At 45.1% G+C, this 14,164-nt stretch overlaps 1 protein-coding gene across 11 annotated transcripts in view; it reads right to left on the bottom strand.

The window, feature by feature from the left end:
• The window catches only part of PAK5 (p21 (RAC1) activated kinase 5), a 287,465-nt gene that overhangs the window by 119,443 nt on the left and 153,858 nt on the right, over window positions 1-14,164 (bottom strand). The window contains exons 1-3 of one of the 11 annotated variants that reach the window (XM_033938818.1): window positions 10,426-10,484; window positions 9,062-9,199; window positions 8,848-8,917 (exon numbers count right to left, since the gene is read on the bottom strand). The exons of 8 other annotated variants lie outside the window; for them this stretch is intronic. The gene's annotated coding sequence lies outside the window, so the exon portion shown is untranslated. Of the gene's footprint in view, window positions 1-8,847; window positions 8,918-9,061; window positions 9,200-10,425; window positions 10,485-14,164 lie in introns of those variants that run through there. 2 more of the 11 variants (XM_033938815.1, XM_033938817.1) reach the window with 2 other exon arrangements.

Below are 14,164 nucleotides of genomic sequence, written 5' to 3'. Positions count from 1 at the left end.
GCACATGTTTAAATATCAATGCAGTGATTACAGGGGCTTATGGGCATGGGTCCTCCTCTCTATGGGTCCCTAACCCACCCCAAGATGACTTAAGCCGCCTCTGTGCTGGACGACTAGGCTTTCCTATGCCTGGCGGCCAGGTGATGATGGTCTGGAGGCTGAATTTTAAAGTTGTGATTAAAATTTTTATGGGGGGGGTCGGTGACCACTGAGGTAGTGTGTGGGGGTCTGTTTTATGTGTTTTCAGTGCATATCTGGTGTGTTTAGGTGGGTTTTTGTGACTTAGACCATGTTTCAAATGGTCTAAGTCACAACGTCCAAGTTCCATTGATCGTGGGCTGTATAACTTTCGGTTATACATGCTGTATGACTAAGTCTAAGCCGGCCCACGACCCGCCCAACTCCCGTCCACGACACTCCTCCCGAAACGCCTTGTTTAGCTTTGGTCGTTCAGCGGCACTATGTAGGCCTAGGTTGTTTAGAAATATGTCCAAAACCCGTTTTTATTATCGGCACTTGGATGTATTTGGGAAATGTTCGTCCAAGTGCCGATTTAGGCCAGTTTTTGGACGTTTTTCACTTTCGATTATGAGCCCCTTAGTGCACCTTCATAAAAGGAGCCCTTTGTTTATACTATAGATATGAAAGGATTATAGCAGAACAATCTGGGAATAGTAAGATTTTTAATTATTTTATTTTTATTTATTTATTCAATTTTCTATACCTTTCTCCCAGGAGAGCTCAGAACGGTTTACATGAGTTTATTCAGGTACTCAATCATTTTTCCCTTTTTGTCCCGGTAGGCTCACAGTCTATCTAATGTTCCTGGGGGATTAAGTGACATGCACAGGGTCATAAGGAGCAGCGTGGGTTTGAACCCACAACCCCAGGGTGCTGAGGTTGCAGCTTTAACCACTGCGCCACACTTAATGATATTTCGAGTCCATTGGAGTCATTTGTTAAACAACAGAATGATTAATACCTTAATTCCCTGATTTAATTTGGTTTCCACACACAACCAGGTAGGGAGGGAGGGAAAAGTGAGGGGAGAGTAATTTCTTTCAGTTATTTGCAAATATGTAAGTGCTGTTCTTTGATATTTTTGAATGTATAATTGTTGCACTTTTTATATGCTTTGAAAATCAATAAAGATAACAAAAAAAAAAAATGACTCATGGTCCCCAAGAATTAATGAAAGAGCTCAGGTTCTGTACTCTCAGTGTTGCCTTCTCATGGATTCTGTGGCTGGATGCAGGGAGCCTGGGTTCTTCAATGATGACCCCACTCCTGAAGAATGGCCTGGCTTTTGAGTACCAGCACCTATTTTGCTGTATAAAACTGATTGCATGATATAGATTTCTCCCAAAATAGGGAAAAAGAATCCAGACACTGGTCTGCACTGGGCACAGCCCAGAATTTTTTTAAATTTTTTTTTTAAAGCCCATTGATGTTACCGAACGTGAGGACCATATTAGAGAATGACACGGTGAAAAAATTGGTCCCCGTCACCGCCCCGTCCCCGTCTCACCATCCTCTGCACCGCCCCGTCACCGCCATTCCCTTCACCGCCCCGTCACCGCCACTGCCACCCCATTCACCGCCCCGTCACCGCCACTGCAACCCCATTCACCGCCCCGTCACCGTCACCGCTGCATATATAAAAGCCTCAAACGGGTACGATTTTAAATACTTTTCTTTATTTACGTATAAAGGAAACATTCTTTAAAACTTTAAAACTTAGTTAAATATTAGTTAATAACTATACAAAAACAAACACGACATGTACTTTTAATGCTTACAATGTTAGCCTACATGGTAAGTAGACGCGGCCGCTGTACCTAATCGCGGCAAATCGTGTACCTAATCGTGTACCAAATCGTGTACCTAATCGCGGTCACTATGCTAATCGTGATTAGCATAGTGACCGTGGCTACGGCTGCAAGTCTCCCCTCCCCCCAGCGATCACGGCAGGAGGGCACCCAACCCCTCCTGTAGACCCCCCCCAACGGCCCTCCCGACAATCGCAGCAGAAGGGTACCCAACCCCTCCTGCCGGTCCTCCCAATGGCCTCCCCTAAGGAGATCGCCGGCAGGAGGGTACCCAACCCCTCCTGCTGGACCCCCCCTCAACGAACCCTCCCACCCCGGAACCCCCTTAGTCTTACTTTCCAAGTTGGACCGGACGGCTCCTCACACGTATGGCCAGCAGGCTTGCCTCCGTCCAAATGAGGCGGGTCCGCCCCTACCCTGCCCAACCCACAGGATCCTAGGGCCTGATTGGTCTAGGCACCTAAAGCCACTCCCGCTATAGGAGGGGCCTTAGGTGCTTGGGCCAATCAGGCCCTAGGATCCTGTGGGTTAGGCAGGGGAGGGGAGGGGCGGGCCCGCCTCATTTGGACGGAGGCAGGCCTGCTGGCCAGACGAGCGAGGAGCTGTCCGGTCCAACTTGGAAAGTAAGACTAAGGGTGGTGTTTCGGGATGGCGGGGTTTGTTGGGGGAGGGTCCGGCAGGAGGGGTTGGGCACCCTCCTACCAGTGATCATAGGGGGGCTGTTGGGGAGCTGGCAGGAGGGGTTGGATATCCTCCTGCTGCGATCGTCGGGAGGGCCGTTGGGGGGGGGTTGGGGTAGGCAGGAGGGGATGGGTACCCTCCTGCCGCGATCGTTGGGGAGGGCTGGTTCTGTCGGCATGAAGGGCTGAGCACCTTCCTGCCGGCGATCGTCGGGGGGGGCGGGTTCTATTGGCAGGAAGGGTTGATCTGACAAATGAGGAGCCAGTATATTGGGGGGCGGAGTCAATGCGGCAACGTGCAGGTGAAACACAGGTAAATAGCGGTTCCTAGAAGGGGGGACATTGGCCTGCGGGGACAAATCTATTCACCGTTTTTGCGGGCGGTGAAAGGATTTGTCCCCGCGTCTGCGGCGATTTGCTAATGAGGTCACCATAACCCGCAGCCAAACCGCAGCCACGCAGCGGTTCGCTGCGGGGATCGCTCTCCGTGTCATTCTCTAGACCATATGCTCTGAAAAATTACACTGTATAAATGCACTATATAAAACTGATTGCATGATATATATTTTTCCTAAAATAGGGAAAAAGAATCCAGACACTGGTCTACACTGGGCACAACCCAGAATATTTTTTTAAAAAGCCCATTGATGTTACCGAACTTGAGGACCTTATGCTCTGAAAAATTACAATCAAGAGCAAAACATTTCTCAAATTACTTTAATATATAAACTTCATTTCATTGTAATATAATTTCCCTCTCTGCAGGAAATCTCTGCAGGTTCTTTTCTCATAGAAGCTAGCTTCTGCATACCTCAAATTTCATTAAAACACTACAACTTCATTAAACCCATCAGAGACTGGAAATTCTTTAGAATCTCCCAAATAGTTCCCAAGCCAGAATAGGGAGAAAAGGCAGGAGAGAGGGAGATACGAGAGAGATATTTAAATACCTATGTGGCATAAATACACATGAGGTGAATCACTTTCAGTTGAAAGGAAGTGGGCAAAAAAAGGTAATAGGCTCAGGAGTACCATATATACTCAAATATAAACCAAGATTTTTGAGCCAAAAAATGACCTAAAAATGGGGGTCTCTATTTATATTTGGGTCATGGAAGTTCAGGTCAACGCTGACCTGCTCTCCTCCCCCCCCCCCCTCCTGATCCTGTTGCAGGTCTTTGCAGAAAAGTGCCAGTATGGGCAGGAACAACTAGGGGGAGGGCTTCAATGGCTGGGAGGGTGTACTGTAGATGGGCTGGAGTAGGTTTTAACAGAGATTTCGGCAGTAGGAACTCAAACACAGTACCGGGTAGAGCTTTAGATTCTTGTCCAGAAATAGCTAAGAAGAAAAAATTTAAAAATTTAAATTGAATCAGGTTGGGCAGACTGGATAGATCATTCGGGTCTTTATCTACCGTCATCTACTATGTTACTATGTTACTCCTGCCATTTTATTCCCTTGTTCTTCAACCTTTTGACACCTATGGACCGGTGGAAATATAATAATTATTTTGTGGACCGGCACCAGTCCGCGGACCGTCAGTTGAACTACACTGGGATACGTCGTGCCCATCTCCACCCAATCTCCGCCCCAGACCCTGCTCCCATAATAGTACTAATTGTAACACCATTTTTTCCATTCATTTTTCATATATATATATATACACACACACACACACAATATAATCATATTAACAACACATAATGGTTAACCACAAAATTAAAATACACAAAGCACACTGTATGCTTTTCAACATTCATTCCTACCAGAAAATGCAGGACCAAAAACTAAAAGTACTAATATTTACAAACAAACCCTAAGATGCAAGACTCTGCAAGCAGTACAAACCCCAGAGGAAAAGCAACAAATGCATTTCTTTCTAAACAGACAGCAGATGTAAATCAATCACTAAATAAAATCATTCCCCCTACCGTTGTTGTCTCTCCCTCCATGCTGTGCCTTGCCTTATGGCCTGCCCCACACCCCCCTCGGTGTTATCTTCGGGCCGGTCCACAGTGCGATCAATATGGTGTCTTCGGGCTGGCTCCCTAAGTGCTGCAGTGCACAAAGCTGTGGGCAGCAGCTCCTCACAAACGTCCCGCGCCTCATTTGGAAGCCTTCCCTCTGACGTTGTGACGTCAGAGAGAAAGCTTCTGGTTCAGTGCAGGACGCACGTGGGAGCTTTTTCCCACGGCTTTGTGCATTGCAGCACTCAGGGAGCCGGCCCGAAGATGCCGCATTGATCGCACCGTGAACTGGCGGCTGAAGAACATTGTCTTGGGCCCGATGGACGTGCTGGCCCTGTGGACCAGCAGAAAATTTCTGCGGACTAGCACCGGTCCACGGACCGGCAGTTGAAGAAAACTGCCCTAGACCACCAGAGATTGTAAAATAAGCCTGGGGAGAGAGGCAACTCCTGTTCATAGGGATGGGGGACAGGAGTGAGGGATATAAACAGGACAAAGCACAAATGTGTTATTTCCATCACAAAGTTAATTTCAACCAAGTTTTGGCCAGAATACGAAACTATGGCTGTAGCCTTTCAGTCGAAATTAAAACCAGGAAGAAAATGGGATTTGGGGCCAGTTTCAGTGCTATAACTAATACTCAGTCGGCTTTTAAAAAGCTCCATAATTTACATGTCAATTGACCAATTAGACCTTTATTTAAATACTAATCTTTAAGCCCGTTACATTAACGGGTGCTAGAGATTCCTCGGTTTCCTCCTCCTCCCTTTCCCCTTCCCGTCCCGTCAACTCCCTTGTTTCCCTTTGCACAGTCTCCCTGCTTCATCCTCTCCTTCTCCTGTGCGGGCCACCGGAGCAGAGAGGACTGGGCAGAGGGGGCTGCCAGCCGGGGCCGGCGGAGAGGAGCTAGGCGGCTGGAGGAGTAGCAGCAGCCGCTGCTGATTGCAACCTCCGTCCCGCCTTCGCCTCCCTGGATTTGCTAGAGCGGCCTGCAAGGTTCGCTACAGTGGCTGGCGAACCTCAGCAGGCTGCTTTGAAGAGGACCGGCAGTGGAAGGGAGGAGTCGCTGGCACACGCGCTAGCGCAGGCGCCGTGAGCACTGGCACAGAAGCACAGCTCACGCCACCAGGACTCATGGATTTTCGACAGCGCATACGCGCTTAGCCTTTTATTATTTAAATATATATATTATATATATCTTGTTCTAATGATAGTTTAATATACTTTTCCATCTGTGAAAAACCAAGTATGGTTGTGTCCTTACTGCCTCCTTTCCTTATTAAATGGCTACATTTCTAGTCAATATCAGATCTAAATCAAACTATAGAATGTTTTTTTGACACTTAAAATCTTAGGGCACCTTTTAATAAGGTGCGCTATTCTTTTTAGCGCACGCTAACCACGCGCTAAATGCTAACGCATGCATGTTAGTCTATGGACGTGTTAGCAGTTAGTCCGTGCTTAACGCGTAGCGCACCTTGGGGGTTAGTCTTGAGATTTTAAAAACCTGATTAATCTTTTACTAGGTAGGACGAGATAAGCTTAAGAATTCCGACATCCCATACATGACTGTCAAACTTTTACTGTGATTTGCGATGAGCCAAACATTTGGTAATCGCAATCTAGAAGTATCCACATTAGTATCAGTATTTCTTTAAAATGCCGAATTTATTCATTTTCATTTGATAACTATAAATAAAAAAGCCAGATTAACTGGGATTTTAAGATCTGGAATGAATTAAGACAAGAGACAGTACAATTTTGAATTCACTCTGGAATTAAACCACTGATCAATATTTTGATTCCTCCATTTTGTTAAGACTGAATGCTACATTACTTTCCATTATAAAAACAGATGCCAGGGATTTTTAATATCTTCTTATATGATAAACTAATTAAAACAATATTAAAAGGAAACAGGAATGAATTTTAAGATAGCATGACATGATCAAAAGTATAAAATATGATTTAGCACTTATTTGATAAAATACTGAAGAGAAATATTCATTATGGGCCCTCTTGCTCCGTCGAACTGCGACCCCCCAATGGCATCGGGGCAAGAGGGAGCTCAAGCCCTCTTGCCCCTTCGAATCCAGCCCATGTGCTTAAGGCCCCGCCCACAGGAGGGGCCTAAGGCTCCCGGGCCTATTCTGATTGGCCCAGGCACCTCAGGCCCCACCTGTGGGCGGGGTTTCTGCCGCCTGGGCCAATCCGGCCCCATTCTGGATCCAGCTGGCCTGCCGGAAGGGCGGGCTTGGCACCCGTCCGTCTGACCAACGTTAAAGGTACGGGGAAGGGGTAGGGGTGGGGGTGTCGTGGGTCGGCGGGGTGGTCCAATCGGGAGTTCTGGGGGGCGGTCGTTGGGGGGAGGGGGGTTGTGTCGAGGGCAGGAGGGCCTGGGATCCCTCCTGCCCGTATTGTAGTGGGGGGTAGGGGGGTCGCCGGGGCCAGGAGGGCTTGGGCTCCCTCCTGGACATATCGAGTCGGGGGGGCACGATCGTCGGGGCAAGAGGGCTTGGGCTCCCTCTTGCCCCGATATCGTCGGGGGTGCCGCGTCTGCCACGGGGCAAGAGGGCTTGGGCTCCCTCTTGCCCCGATATCGTCGGGGGGGGTGATGTATTGCGGCAGGAGAGATTGGCCATCTCCCCTGCCGCGATGCGATCACTCCTGTACTCGAACTGCCACAACCCGCAGCAGGAGAGATTGGGCATCTCTCATGTCGCGGCAGTTCGGGTAGAGGGATGATCGCATTGCGGTAGGGGAGATGAGGCATCTCTCCTGCTGTGATGGTTGCAGTGGGTAGGTTGCCAGGCCGCTGAACTGATCGCGCCAGCAGCCATCAGCTCAGCGGCCCCTTTTTCGGCACTTAGATCTGGTTTGACTTTGTCTAAGTCAAAAAGGTCTAAGTTCCGACTAGGCACCCTGTCAACTGTTTTGGTTATATATGTTGTATGCCTAGGTGTAGGTCAGCCCACCTCCCGCCCTTTCCTCTCCTCTAAACACGCCTCTTTTCTCTCTGTGCGTCTAGAGGCAGGGGAAAGGCCTAAGCTGGTTTTAGATACGTCTAAAAACCAGCTTTGGTTATGGGTACTTGGACGATCAGGCTTTTTGATCGTCCAAGTAGCAATTTAGGACACTTTTTAGACTTTTTTTTTGGGGGGGATTATGAACCCCATAGCGCTTAGAAAAAGAAGCAGTGATCAGAACACTGTTTAGTGCAATAATACCTCCTTCTTCTACTGGATATGCTTCTCTATGCAGCCTCCAAAAGGAAGTAGATAACAAGCAGGTAAAAAACACCTACGGCAATGAATCCAGATAAACAAATAGTAGGGGGAAATAGATGTTCCAAGAAAATCCAGCAAGAAACATCAAACCACCAACTGAAGGCACTCCCTACCAGCATAACCACAAACTGTGAGTAGCTATAGGGAAAAATGCTTCCTAGATATATGGGTAGCCCACAAGTTCTCCTATGGCAGGGGTAGGCAATTCCGGTCCTCAAGAGCCGGAGCCAGGTCAGGTTTTCAGGATATCCACAATGAATATGTATGAGATGGATTTGCACGCACTGCCTCCTTGAGATGCAAATCTATCTCATGCATATTTATTGTGGATATCCTGAAAACCTGACCTGGCTTCGGCTCTCGAGGACCAGAATTGCCTATCCCTGTCCTATGGCAACCAATTAGAAGAACAAATACGTTGCTGCTATTGCCACTAATAAGGGAAAAGGAGAGAAATTTAGGACTGCTATTTGCTGAAACTATGACTAAAATCATCACCCCTAAGGAAGAGAAAATAGCTACATTGGCCCTTTTACCCCTGGCTCTTGAAATGAGGAACCAAATTGAGTGAGTGAGATGCATCCTTATTTCTTGGGATTGCCATGCATGCAAAAAAATATGTCCAGATGATGCTGGCTTGCAATAAATGTCTACTGGTGATCTGCTCATAGCAAACAAAAAGAAATCCTCCAAAAGGGTTCCACATGAAGAGCAGAGAGGAAAAAACAAAGACAGCTGTGGAGCTGGTGATCTTGATCAAAACCTTTATTCAGCCAATCTTGATGTCCAAGGTACAGTTCAAAAAAAATCCAATATAAATATACACAATAAATGAGTTGTGGTACAGACCCGACACGGTCCATGTTTCGGTCAGGAATTACTTTCTTCTGGGCTCCGGTATTCTATAAGCCACAAGGTATGGCATGCAAATGAGCAAACAAAATACTGTGTATGGATGTACGTTGTCGGATGAGCAATGTGGCCTAGTCAGCAGTGTAGTCATTTGTTTCTATACATGGTTTAAGATCCTTAAAAACATATTATGAATCGTAATATGTCTGACCTCCCTTCCCCTCCACCTACCTTTCCTCTTCAGGCTTTATGATTCATTTATATTTTCTAGTGAAGTCATCTTTTACTCATTCTGTTCCACCTTAAGGAAGAGAGAATTACTGGTAGCTCTCAAAAGCTAGTCAAGAAAGGTATTACTGTAAATTAGTCCCAATCAAACAATATATTTATATTAAATGAGTATAATATAATATTTAGTGTATTATATATGTTTTTGTTTGGTAACCTTTGTTGTTGTGAATTCAAGGGGACAGGAAACACACTTCTTCATCCACTTAAAGTCATTGAACAAACTGTGGCTCTGTTTTTAACAGCAGATGCAGAGGTTTAAGTGGGTGTAGTTGGCAAAAATACTGCTGAAAGCCTAGATAGGAGGAGAACTTTGTGAGATGTTAGAATATACGTAACATGCCAAAAAATATATAATCCCTATAAAGTTATTTATTCAAATCATATCCAGCCTTTCAATTCCCAAATGGAACAATATCACGTAAAGCACATGTAGTGAACATATGCTCGACTCCATCTGTGATCCTCCAACCTCACCTAAAACTGTTTCCACGGCAATGTGAGCATGCGTAAGTGAAAAAAATAAAATAAAATAGAAAATCATATACAAAACACCAGTAAAGTATATAACATGGCAATTCTGAATAACTCATCCTGTGTGCAATGTACATGTATACTTTATTCTATCCTACACAGCCAACAAATTTTCAAAGGAAGAAAATTCACAATTTCCCTTTGAAAATTAGCTATTCCCAAGTATGGAAATAATTCTATAAGGAGCTGTCTAAATTTAGGTGACAAGTACTATATATATACACTCATATATAAGATTAGAGAAATTTTAGGACTAAAAATAGCTAAAGCTGCTGTGATCTCTTCAGCCCTCCTTCACCTGCTCCAGCACCCCTCTCCCCCTGCCCTCTATATTTGACATCTCTCAAAATCTCCTTGACTGTCAGCTGGTATCTGTTTCTCTCTATATATAGGTCACACACAGCAAAATCACCAGCAGTACACATTTGTAGAGAATGACACGGGGAAAAAAATTTATCACCGTTCCCGCCCCCATCCCCGTGAGCTTAGTCCCCATCGCCGTCCCGCAAGCTCGGTCCCCGTCCTGCAAACTGTCAGATTCCATCCGCACAAGCCTCAAATAGTTATGATTTTATACTGAACTTATTTTATTAAAGTATAAAAAAAGGCTATTCTGTACAATTGTCATTTTATAAACATAAATAATACCAAGCAAGGATCAACAAAACCCCTGTCTCCCCTCCCTTTCACAAATATCCCCTCCACTATTGTGAAAACTGAACAAACCAAATTACTACAGAATGCTACATAGAAAAATCAAGCTAACAGAATACTTTAGTCACACATGGAAAGAATAATGTTAGGGGAGTGCAACTAGGGCAACTGCCCCCTGGTCAGAGAGAGAGCCCTAAGCCAGCTGGAAGCTAAAGAATCACAGCTTGGACTTTGCGGTCCCCAGTTATGTCTAATACCAGCTCTAGAAGGATACATATTTCAAATCTGAAATATTCTAATCACAAAATATAAAATAAATTTATTTTTCTCTACCTTTTGTTGTCTGGTAATTTTATTCTTCAAATCACTTTGGTCTCAGGCTTTGGTTTGGGGTTCCTTCTGTCTTCATCGTGGCATGGCTGGCTCCTGAAGGTAAAATAGGCGCATGAGGGGTTGGGGAGGAGATGTCGAGTCTGACACAGGCACAATTTCTTTTACCACAGTAGCAAGACTTTACACTGCTCCCACGGGGCAGTGAAAGGTCTTGTCCCCATTCCCGCGGGGCAGTGAAAGATCTTATCCCCATTCCCGCAGTAAACCAGTTGCAAATGTCCCCATTACTGCGGATTTACTGCAGTGACCACGGTTTACTGCGGTAAACGGGCCCTGTGTTATTCTCTACACATATGCTGCTTGTGGCCTGAATTGGATCCTTTATTCCAACATGACTAGACACTCTGATGCAACTTCCTGTTTTGGAACAGGCAGGATGGTCAGAGGAAAGGCTCTGGGTCCGGCCGAAGGCAGCTTATATGTTTCCCTGCTGTCAAGCTTTCAAGACAAAGACATTTTAAGAGAGATCCGGGGGTGGGGTGGGGGGGAGGAAGAGGAGATTAACAGAGGAGAATGCAGGACAGTGGAAATGGGGGAAGGAGGAGGTTAGAAAGAGTGCCCACGATAACCCAGTTTTAATGAAGCCATTTTAAAGTCTAAATTTCTCATATGGTACATTATTATTATAATTATTTATGATTTAATATATGAGATTGCATCACCTTTACCAATTAAGGACCTAAGCGATGAACATAATTACTAAAAAGAAACCAGAGAAAGGAAAGAAATACCAATATCAAAATAAAAGTTCCAGAGATAACACACATACAAAGTCACTAAAAATAAATAGGATTAATATCTCAATCTGTCTTTCCAAGGGACCTGTACCTGCCCTCAACTAGTTGGGAGAAAAAGTGTGTTTTTAATAGAGTCTTGGAATGGGGAAAAGATTGTTCAGCTCTGATGACATCGGGTAGAGCATTCCAAATAATTGGGGCCAAGAAATAGAATGCTGAATGCCTAGTAGACTAAGGGCTCCTTTTAATAAGGTGCGCTAGTGGTTTTAGCGGGCACTGCACGCGCTAAACGCTAACGCCTCCATAGAGCTTGCGTTAGTATTTTTCGTTTAGCGTGGTTTGCGCGCACTAATCTTTAGCGCACGCTAAAAACGCTAGCACACCTTAATAAAAGGAGCCCTAAGTGGGCTTGCTGAGGATAACCATTCTATTTGAATCTAATGATTGGAGAATATGGGAATGAGCGTAGGGAATGGTGGAAGATGAGAGATATGATGGCATACCTGTGTGAAAAGCCTGAAATGTAAGAATATGTAATTTAGACTTAATTCTCAAACGTATGGGCAACCAGTGTTAACTGAAAGAGAAGGGGAGATTACATGTTCAAATCTGGAGAATCTGCAAAGTAAGCGTGCTACACAATTCTGTAATGTTTGAAGCCATTTGATTTGATTCTTAAGTATGCCTGCGTATATCGAATTACAATAGTCAATTCTGGAAATTGAATTGCTGTATGTAATGACTCAAAATCCAAAAAATCTCCGAGAGCCCAAAGGGAACGTAATATGAAGAAGCCTGATTTCTCTTTGGGCTAGATGAACTAAAGATATCAACTGGATTGTTGATGGCCGATTCTCTGGCCGATTCTTGAGCAGAGATCGATGCACTATCAAGTTTGCAAATCATTTGTATGACAACGTGATCGATCAATAGCTCAGTGAGCGATTGACACATGTGCAGAGCTCTAACAGCAGTGACAGAGGAAGCAGCCTCCTGTCACTGCTGTTAGGTCTTCTTATGGCACAAATGTTGTGTGTGTGTTACACCCGAACAATCTGCCCCATTAAAAAAAAAAAAAAAAAAAGTCTCCCCGTGCCACTGACTCCCCTGAACCAATCTCCTCCCCTTCCCCCAAAATAGGCATGCCCTCCCCCCGCACCAGGCACCTCTAAGCCACCATCCCCCTGAACCCCAAAAAATGGCAGGGGGGGATGTCCACTTCCTTCTGCCACTGGATGCCCTACCCAACCCCAAACCTCCCCCATACCTTTTTAAAAAGTTGGAAGCAAGCCCGCTCTGAGGCTCCTGCTTCCGGCCATCAGTCCTAAATAATGGGTCTTCCCATCTCTGGAGCATCATGTGATGTATGGGGTGGGGCTAAAGGCCCTGACTGGTTTAGACACCTAAGGCCCCTTCCAAGGGGAGGGGACTTAGGCACCTCCCTCTGTATCCAGGATACTGATGAAAGTGCCTAAAGCCTGATTGACTCAGATGCCTAAGGTATCCATCCCTTGGGAGGAGCTTTAGGCGTCTGAACCAGTCAGGGCATCTGGTGGCAGAAAGAAGTGGGCATCCTTCCTGCCATTTTGGGGGGGGGTTCAAGGGGGAGACAGGGGGCCCATGGTGTGGGGGTGTTCTGCATGGCAGGAGAGAGTTAGCACCCTCCTGCCAATTTTCTCTCATGCCACTTTTGTTGGGGGTCATCGGGAAGGGCCGTCATCGGCGGTGTGGGACTTTTTTTCTTTTTTGGGGGATAGATGTTTTGCATATGTAAACTGTAGTGCCGAAATTGCATCAAATTTGGGGCTTTTATACTATCATTTAAAGGCATGGGCAGAAAACAACTAAGTACCTCAATGATCTGTTTTGTCACATGTTAATAAATAAGATTTATATAGAAAATTAAAGTAATAAGCAGAGATTTATTGCAAATCATGTGATAAAGAGAATATTTTAGGGTTACAGCCTCTCTAGGTAAATGTACCTCTCATGGTGCATCCTTGCAAGTAACACTATTTTGTTAACACTATTTCTTTTAATCATTTTATCTGTGTGTGCATATGTGGTGGTAGGGTGGGGTGTATGCCCATTAGGGTGGGCAGACTAGATGGGCCGTGGCCCTTATCTGCCGTCTATTTCTATGTTTCTATGTGTATCTATAACGCTGGCAAACAGCCATTTTCATCACATTAAATCCCCCACTATAAAATGAATCAGATATCTGGATGAACGCCCTCAGTTCTGAATTTATGCATAATAAACACAGTCAGAGGCAGAAGAGATATGATCTCATATTCTAAGAATTCTGCATCCCTGTGTTGTGCTGGAGCCATTATGATACACATTGATAATGGGAATGCAATTAGACAGCATGCACAATACATTGCAATTAAAAAAAAACTATAGACAAATAAATATGGTGCACAGTATGGAAACATGTGACTGAAAATAAGGTTGCTGCCCACAACTTACTGAAATACATCTTTCAGAGTCTAGAACAGTAGGATGCCAATTATCCGAACTAACCTCAGCAGAGAGCAGTCCGGATAACGGAAAATCCGGATGATTGGACATTCATTATTTATATTTTTGTTTTTATTTATTTATTTCAGTAGTTATATACCACTTAAAGCCTAAGTGGTTTACAATCAGTTACTCAAGCATTTTTCCCTATCTGTCCTGGTGGGCTCACACTCTATCTAATGGGGCAATGGGAGGATTAAGTGACTTGCCCAGGGTCACAAGGAGCAGCATGAGATTTGAACCCAAAACCTCAGGGTGCTGAGGATGTAGCTCTAATCACTGCACCATACACTCCCCACAAACGAAAATGGCTGCCGAGAGCTCTGGAACGCATTGCCAGAGATTGTGGTAAGAGCAGCTAGCGTAGCTGGTTTTAAGAAAGGTTTGGACAATTTTCTGGAGAAAAAGTCCATAGTCTA

Source organism: Geotrypetes seraphini, chromosome 3 (assembly GCF_902459505.1).
Source record: "Geotrypetes seraphini chromosome 3, aGeoSer1.1, whole genome shotgun sequence".
NCBI lineage: Eukaryota > Metazoa > Chordata > Amphibia > Gymnophiona > Dermophiidae > Geotrypetes > Geotrypetes seraphini.
The sequence above is the reverse complement of the archived record's forward strand: the minus strand, read 5'-3'. Positions and strand labels throughout refer to the sequence as shown.